Raw genomic sequence first — 6,496 nt, forward strand, 5'->3', positions numbered from 1 at the left:
GTATAAAACATTGTGAGAAACGGCTCCCTCTGAAGTGACGTAGTTTCGAGAAAGAAGTAAGTTTCCACGAATTTGATTTCAAGACCTCAAATTCTGAATCTGAGGTCTCGAAATCAAGCATCTGAAAGCACACAACTCCGTGTGACCATGGTGCGACAAGGGTGTTTTTTTCTTTCATTAATATCTCGCAACTTCGACGACCGATTGAGCTCAAATTTTCACAGGTTTGATTTTTTATGCATATGTTGAGATACACCAACTGAAAAGACTAGTCTTTGACAATTTTGTATATTTAGATGCTCTGTGTTGCAATCTTTAGGCCACTTAGCGGCCAAATGGCAAGGAAACAGAACAATGAGCTGTGTGAATATTGTGTTCCAGTGCTCCAAAGTTCCACAGTGCAAAACACGATTTTCATGATAAAGGTGGTCAAATGACACGGGGAACTTGATACTGTGTCCCCCACCCTTCGAAAATGGGGTGGGGTGGGGTTGGGGACACGTCCCTTCCACTCTTTCAAGGAGGAGTTTCAAATCTGTCAACGATGGAGCATGCGTGTGAGAAGCCTTTACGGCTCGGGGTGTGGGCCCAATTAAGGGCCCGGGACAATTTTGCATTTTAGATGCTCTGTGATGCAATCTGGGCCAATTTTAAGGGGGGATATTGAGTCATCCTTTGCCCACAGGATTAATGCCCATATTAGGGACACAGGGTTTCGTCTTACACAGTGCAAAACTTGGGCTCCCTGCCCCCCCCCCCCGATTGACGCCCATGGTGTTACGATGCAAGCCTGAGACACGTCCCAAGTCATATGATCAAAAGTTAGCAAGAGTTTGGTGAATTCAACGGCAGCACTTTTAGTATTTACTCAAAATATTTATATTTAGCATATTATGAGCCAAGGAGAGATATTGATAGTAACAAACATTCAGAGAAACGACTCCCTCTGCACTAAAGTAGAATTTTGAGAAACAGGTAGGGCCTATACCTCACTAGAATATTTGAATTTGAAAAGAATTCAGGCATTAAGCCTTTTATTCGGTCACCTGAAAGCACACACAACATTGTGCAACAAGTGTGTTTTTCCTTTCATAGTTTTTTTTTTGCAACTTCGATTGCCAATTGAGCGCAAACACCTGTATAAAATTGTACCGTGTGCACTTCAGCACAATAGGTGCCCATCTGTATAAATGTTTGGCTCGCTGCAGGGTCAATTGTTGTATGGTTAACTTTGGTTAATTCGGATTTTCTTTCTTTCTTAGAAACCCAGCTATATATAAACTATTATTATTTTCTAGGCTATGGCTCATTAAAAAAAAAGAATTCTGGGTGTAAATTCCTGTCTTTCTAAAATTGGTCGAAAGGATTCTAACTTTTTTTAAACGGAAGAAGGGACACAGTCCACTCGTTTTGTACTTGTAAGGTTAAGGAGACTCCTAATTTTGTTGGTGTCAGATAAAACACTGGATGACCAATTCACTAAACATTGATATTAATTTTGACAACACGACCAAGCTGTTTGGAGTCCCTAATAGAAAATGGTCTGCTCTTAATTTAATTTGCATTCTTTGCAGTTTTCATATAAATATCGCATGAAGATGAATGACAGAAAGCCTTCGTTCATTCTTATAAAAAAAAGAAATATTTTGTTACCAGAAAAAAAAGATCTTTGTTAAGAATAACAACTTTAGCGTTCAATACCAAAACAATAATGGGAGCCTTTTGTATTGCTATGTACCAACTAAATGCCATGCATATCATCAATTTTTCCGTTTTTGCAATTTGCCATTTCTCTATTAGTATCTTTCTATAAGTAGTTGGTTTTACCAGTAGTTTGTGTAGCTTTTTACATTAAAGTAACTTGAACAAAGTTCCTCCTCTAGGGGAAAACAGTTCCTTATTTTATATTTTAACTGATGGTAAGCTATAAATTCGGAACGTTGAAAAATTGACTTTCTGAAAATGATTTGTTAATTTGCTGGGATAATAAAACGTGCATGTTTGCCTCGCGAGCAATGCTTTGTTGAAATGCATGATGTTGACTCTTATAAAAGGTGGTCTTTTTTTCAAATTGGTTGTTGAACACTGCCTGAAGATTAACTTTCTTGTTCTGTGTGAACTCAATTTCAGATTCAGGTTTGAAGTATTATCACAGATTGCGGGTTCATTTATTTGTTCTGTGTGAACTCCATTTAAGATGGAGGATAGGTCGGCCTACTTTCTTTATGTAAGAGAGTGAACATTTCAGTTTCTTGTCTAGGTGGTGTCAGTTTTGCTCATTTTGAGAGTTAAAGTCAATCTGTGTCACTCTTCTTTTTTTTTAGTGAAATTGGAACAAACTTTACTCTAAATCGAGTTCAGGGTCTTTCTCTCTTAAAAGTTGTTTGCCATTATATGGATCTTTGCAAGACAGTGCATGGCGGACAAAACAATTTTTTACACCATGCTACACATTCTCTTGTGAGATCGTCATTTCCGGACGGCGGAAAGAAAGCACAGTTTACCTATCCAGAAACATACTATATTCACAAAAGATTCATTGTGCCATGATAGGCCTACTTCAAACCTGCATTTCCAATTTATTCATGTATTAGTTGCACATACCGTAGGGGAAGTGTAAGTTGATTCAAATAGTTTCTGAAAAGAACTCTGCCCAATTTAATAGCTGCATGCTAAAGCACAAAAAATTAGCTTTCCAGAATAAGGTTACCAGCCCAACACCAATGTCTCCTCCCATGTCAAGATGTACAATTTGTGACTGGTATCATGCTCAATTATTCTGTTAAGCCGGGCAAAACCTTTTTGTTTTGGCAGCCAGCTAGAAAGTACACGCAATTTTACCATGACTATACGCATCTTTTTGCCAGGCGAAACATGACGTGTACAGTGTTTGTCAACAAAGGGCGGTTTGAATGTCAACATCGTCTATAATGTTGACCTCAGTAAACAGTTAGATTAACAATATGAAAAAGTTAACTTTGTCAAAGTTAGATCTGACATACTATTATGTTGTAGCCTCCCTTTTAAATCAGATGAGTTTAACTTTACATAACAAAGAGTTGTCAATAACCCGACCCTCAGTAAAGGCACAGGACACATTTTGGTAGTTCAAAGACCTGGGCCCAATTTCATAAAGCCAGAAGCACAAAAATTTGCTTAGCATGAAATTTTTACCTTAACAAAAACAGGATTACCAACCAAATTTCCACGTGATTTTCATGACAAGCAAACAACAGCTGGATACCAGTATCAAGCAATATGCAACAAATGGAAATGTGGAATAAATTTCATGCTAAGCAAATGTTTGTGCTTACAGACTTTATGAAGTTGGGCCCTGTACTCTCACTTGGTGTATCCCAACATTATGCATGCAGTCACAAATCTGTGAAAATTATGACTCAATTGGTCATCCAAGTTGCAAGAGACTAATCAAAGAAAGAAACACCCATGTTGCACACAAACATGGGTGTGCTTTCAGATGCACAATAAAAGGCTTTGAGGGAGAAAATTCTCTAAGGCCTACTCAAACACTATAGGGCCTATACGTTCTTCAAAGGGAGCAGTTTTTCACGTTGTTTTTGTACATTCAACAGTGGTTTTGATGCCACAGTGCCTTCAGGGGGAAAATTGTCCGTATGGCGCCACCACTTTTTCGTTTAATCAATATGTAATAATTATAGTATCTAATTATTTACCTCAATGAGATATCCCTTTTTGTAAAAATGAGTGAAATAGTGGTGGCGCGCCATACGGAGTGTTACCCCCCTTTAAAGCCTAAGTGTTGCATTGAACTCTTAGTTTTTGGAGTACGAGTGGAACGGGTGAAGATACGCATATTAAAGGGAAGGTACACGTTTGGTAATTACAAAAAAATAAAAAATGTTAACTTCAAAACTGACTTGGTAACGAGCATTGGAGAGCTGTTGATAGTATAAAACATGGTGAGAAACAGCTCCCTCTGAAGTAGCATAGATTTTGAGAAAGAGGTAATTTCTCACTAAAATAATAAAAGACTTCTAGCCAGAAGAAGTCTTTTATTCCTATCTGAAAAGGGTGTTTTTTTCTCTCACCATTTTCTCGCAACCTCGATGACCAATTTCGCTCAAATTTTCACAGGGTTGTTATTTTATGCTTATGTTTGGATACACCAAGTGAGAAGACTGGTCTTGACAATTGCCAAACGTATACATTCCCTTTAAGCCTAAAAACGTATACTTCCGAGGAAAAAGTTACCAACTAAAAATACAACATAATGATTATGCTCACTAGAAATACTGCATTCCTTTACCATTGTGTTTGACCGTAGAGAAAGGACAATGACACACAAAAAGCTCCGGATCTTTTGTGCCACACTTTTCACAAAAAATGCTGCGCTTCGGTGCAGCGTTATTTATAACGTATTATCTCATCCCAAGACATGAATCGGCAGTTTAAGGCCTAGTGCAAAACCTCTCGCTGCGATGTAAAAAAAAAAGAAGAAACTAGAGCTAAATTGCATTTGTGCACAAATGCAGAGCTGTTTCGTCAATAAAAATTTCAAATTTCTCAACTGAGTTTCAAATTTGTTGGGTATTCAAAGCAATTTGCCAAATGTGGCATAACTAAAAAAATAATTTGTATTATACTCCATGTTCAGATAGCAATTTATGTGTTAAAGGTGTAAAAATTGAAAAAATCATAAATAATCATGTGATAAAGTCATCATGACGTCATTTCACATTTCAAAAGAACTTGTCAATATCCAACAACCTATCAAGTTTCAACATGATCGCATAATTACTAAGGGAGTTATATTAGTTCAAAAAGTGCACCTTTAAGGCCGCGTCACGTGACTCCCGATGACGTCATTGATCTAAAACTTCACACACATGATGCCTGCCTGACCGTTAGCGTGTGTGTAAAATTTAAAGTGATTACAAAAAACTTTACCACAGACATCTTCAAAAAGTCCATTTTGAAGAGTTTTCAACCTGCCGCTAGAGGGCACTGTTGCAATTTGTGACGTCATCAATATTTTTTTTGAACTGCCCACTCTTGCTAGACACCTCTGCCTTGTAAAGCAACTTCATAACTTTTACCACTTTTGAGTTACAGGGCACTTCCGTTTTTGGCCCGTCACGACCGGAAGTAGAGGTCATGTGAGGTCACGCACGCAAAATAAAATGAAGACCTAATTTATCCCTATCCAATCTCGCAAACAGAAACCTACGGTCTCTTTTGGCTGATTTGATATAGATTTTCAAACATTTAACATAAAACACCTTTAAGATGACGTCACGTGACCGCTGATGACGTCATCATGACATCAATGCTTTAGGATCATCATTGCACCATAACCTTCGATCCCTGAAAGTTTCATTGCAATTGCTCTTTGGGAACTATGCAAAAAATTGTGTGTACTGAAACAGACAAATAAAAAAAAATAATAAAAAAAACTTTAACAAAAACAAGAGCTGTTTCGCTGCGCTTCGCTACGAAACAGCTAATAAAAAAAACTTTAACAAAAACAAGAGCTGTTTCGCTGCGCTTCGCTACGAAACAGCTAAAAAACCCAGACCGGTGTGGCACAACCTCGTCTCCTAGGTTTACTTTATATTCAACCAAACCCTGGGACAATTACTTTACAATTATTAGAATACGTTCCATATTCATAGTACAGCCAGCCGCCGGCAACCAACAATGTACAAACAAGCTATTAAATCTGGTACCGTACTTCGAGATTGTGACGAAGATGTGAATTTCGGAAAGTAGCCAGACTATTTGAATTATCATACGACGTATCCAAAATCTGTGGGTGCGTTCGTTTAGCTTTTTCGGGACAAACGTGTGCAGATAATTACCCTCCCTCCAGCCGGGCTAGTCTGGTTCCCAGACCCCAAAATCTCCGACTAGGCTCTGTCGAATTTACAAGAGACGTCAAGGAATCTTTGGTCAGGGAACCAGACTACAGCCGGCCCACTTTAAAATTTCCCATGAGGGGGACAGAATCTCCGGGGCGGGACAGATTTCCCTTGGACACGGGACGCACTGAGAAAAAAATGCGTTGGAGCAGCACCCCATTAGTTAATCAAAGCCCCTACAGTTCTGCAACTATCCTAATTATTATTTATCAAATAATGAACTACAAGGGAAACTGACTGGGTACATTTTTAAATGATTTTGGATTGAACATAGAAATTTGACCAGGTATTATTTGATAAACACTGCTAAGCCCTAACATAGTCGACCGCTGTCCATGAAACTTCCTATAAAAATACACTTTTTTGTAGACGTGTAGTGCATGGACCCATTTCAGATCTTGCCCAATTTAGGGGCGGGCTATTTTTTTCTGAAGTAGGGGGTGGGGGGGGGGGGGGGGTTGCCAGAAGCAGCGATGCAATTAGATAACCATGGAGGGATTCAAATCTCTATACAGGAGCCTAGCCTTTGAAAATCTAGAGAAAAAAACCGCAAACAATGCACCTAGAAATAATCTTATATATACAATAAACCAAAG

The sequence above is a fragment of the Asterias amurensis genome, chromosome 12 (assembly GCF_032118995.1).
Source record: "Asterias amurensis chromosome 12, ASM3211899v1".
NCBI classification, from domain to species: Eukaryota; Metazoa; Echinodermata; class Asteroidea; order Forcipulatida; family Asteriidae; genus Asterias; species Asterias amurensis.